Source organism: Pyrus communis, chromosome 4 (genome assembly GCF_041283825.1).
Source record: "Pyrus communis isolate YQ-2024b chromosome 4, ASM4128382v1, whole genome shotgun sequence".
Lineage (NCBI taxonomy): Eukaryota > Viridiplantae > Streptophyta > Magnoliopsida > Rosales > Rosaceae > Pyrus > Pyrus communis.
The window spans coordinates 7,810,867-7,813,747 of NC_142568.1; the positions used below are offsets into that span (position 1 = coordinate 7,810,867).

The 2,881-nt window shown below is 37.9% G+C and overlaps 1 pseudogene across 1 annotated transcript; it reads right to left on the reverse strand.

Annotated features, from left to right (window-relative positions):
* Positions 1–293: 293 nt before the first annotated feature.
* Positions 294–1,371, reverse strand: LOC137721955 (auxin-responsive protein SAUR36 pseudogene; annotated as a pseudogene). Its single transcript, XR_015961546.1, has one exon. The product of XR_015961546.1 is annotated as an auxin-responsive protein SAUR36 pseudogene (transcript).
* Positions 1,372–2,881: the final 1,510 nt, after the last annotated feature.

Genomic DNA, 2,881 nt, shown 5'->3' on the forward strand with positions numbered 1-2,881 from the left:
ATACGTCAAGGATAAACATGAACAAACAAACAAAAGTTATGTTTGGATGGCTTGTATCGCTCACTAATTTGGACCAAACGTTCCTAAAAAGTGGTAGCGTAAAGTAAAATTCAACGCAACTCAATAAAAAAGAAAACCCCTAAGGATAGGATTAGATGATAGATAAGTATTGACTTCAATTTGCACATTATTAAGTGAGATAAACAATAATTAATTGGGTAAAAATAACCCTCTAATTTTTTTATTTTTTTTTATTTTTTGAACAAACATGAGTTTAGTTTCACAATGAGTTAGCAATAATGTGGTTCAAAGTCGTATTTGGCTAGAATTGAACCTTAAACTTCTCATTTACAAATGAATATAAATACTACTAAACTACTATACCATACTACTAAGTGGCAACTCTATATTTTCAAACGAAAAAAATAAAAAAATAAAAAAACATGAAAACCACTGTCATGAATTTGGACCGTTGTGGCATTTTACCCTAATTGCCACCAGCTGTGGGTCAAGTCACCAATAACGACGGTTTTTTCTTCTCCGCCGTGGGCACTGGTCCCCTGCAGCAATCTTCATCTGCACTTTCTCAAACTCCGAAACCCCACAAGGTATCACGATCCGACCCGGATGATTGTATCCGTAAACCTTCTCAGCCTCCTTCAACAGCTCCCCAAACAGAGGGTGATTGAAGTACAAGACCGGCACTAAATACCTATGCGTGTCAGCGTCTGATTCGCCGACGTACACAGCCATGTGCCCCTTCGGCACACCAACCGGTTTCGTGGCTTTTGTTTCCTCCGGGGCTCCACGGATCCGAATATAACCCGAGTTTGGGGAGCAGAGTTCCTTGGCTCCGCGTTGAAGAGAGCGAGCCAAGGTGAAGAATTTCGAAATCGGGTTGTAGGTTCGGGCTGGAGGATCCAGTCTTTGGCACTGAGTTTCGTCTTTTCTGGATCGGATCATCCATTTGAAGATCCTCACTAGCTTGTGTTTTAGCCTGAAACCTCTGTTTCTTCTCATCCTGAATTTAGTTAACGATAAGAACCCAGAAAATAAAATGGACAAATGGGTATTTTTAAAAATGTGTTTTCTGAATTGGGTTTGTGTTTTGAAAATACAGAGAAGAAAACTGTGAACTTGGTAGGGTTTGTGTAGAAGAGTGCATGATGAGTGTTGTTTTATAGTGCGGTGGTGGTGGTTGCCGTGGTGGCGCTGGTGGTGGGAATATTTGGATATGGAGATGAGAATATATGAGAATATGGTTCCTTTGGGAGTTCAGAGAACATGTATCTGTAGGTGGTCGGCACACGGTACAGAATTTTTTACTGTAGGAGATGTGAAGGAAATGGAGATTATATATGGAAGAGAGAGAATAAGAAAATGGTAGGAGATGGAGAAGTAAATTAGTATAATCATGTACTTGTAAACATACGGATGCATGTACATATTGGGCTTTTTAAGAGTAATGATAGGATACAAACTTTCTAAGTTACTTTTCAAATTATGTGATTTGTCATTAATAAAAAAATAAGTATGCTAATTAAAATATAATAGTTTAATAATCAACAATCATTATCATGTCATGTGATTTACAAAAAAAAATGCTAAGGGACTCTCTTAAAGTGAGATTCTTTCCCACCTCAATTTTAATGTTAATTATTGTATCAATATTATAAAATATTATGTAAAAAATATAAGATGACAAAGAATCCATAAAAAATCCAATGTTTAAAATAGTCTCTTAGTATTCCTCTATAAAATATCATTTAAATAGCTAATCTCCCTTCATATGACGAGAGATTGATGATCTGTCATCTTGTGTTAATCACTAGGAATTAGAATCGTAAAGGTCATACATCAATAATTAAGAAAAAATTTGTGTGTAGCCAAAATTTGGTGGACTTCCCTTCAGTATGGTCATTTGCTTTTAGCTTCTAACATGATCTTCAATGTAAGGAGTCCAAGGACTCAAATCTTATATTTGAGACCAAATATAAAGCAAAACATTTTCAATGCACATGAGACTTAAAACTCATATTTGGATGTTTGAGGCAAAGTGAGACACAAATTTAAGTTTCAATATGAGATTTGTCTTTAAGGTGGAGCTTATGCCAATTAGAAAAAAAAATTATTCAACCAAGAAAAATTGGACCAAACCCCACCAAACCCAAAATCTGGAATGGATTTGGACTCTAGTTGAGTTAGAACAGCGGGTTGCAGGCTTTGTTCTCATTGTCGAAAAAAATCAACGGTGTTGCTTCATGTGGCCTTGTTCTAGGTCGGGTCCATAGGGGTGAACCGCGTGTTCGACTGAAACCCTAGGTTTTCGACTATAAATCGATGTTGATGTCGGGGGTGTGGAGAACTGTAGGGACTTGAACTCTGCAAAAATCGACAAAATTCTTCTGCAGTTTCTAAGAACATTGTCGAAGACAGTGAATTCAGTCAAAGAACACGGTTGCATGTCATGATTTTCTAGGAAACGGCGAGGCTGTGGGCTCGGCTCGCGGCTTGACTCAGTTGTGTACACTAGTAGGAAAAACTATTTGCGCGACAGATGTTTAGATGACAAAGAAAAATTCGTCGCGCAAGTGCGTTTTGAGCAACGAAACAATAGATTCGTCGCGCAAGAATGGTGCTACTTTGTACGACGCATACTTTTGTCACGCAATACAGTTTGCACGACGAAAAAAAGATACTTGTCGAGCAAAGTCAATAAGAAAACCACGGGTAATTTTTTTTTTTTTTTGGTGCGAAAAAAATGCCTGATGAAGTTTTTCCTGCGGAAACCTTGGGCGACAAAGGCTTTGTTGCGCAAAGTTCGTTGAGTTTTGGGGTTAGAGCATTCAGTGCATGCGAATCAACGGAACACTTGCACAAC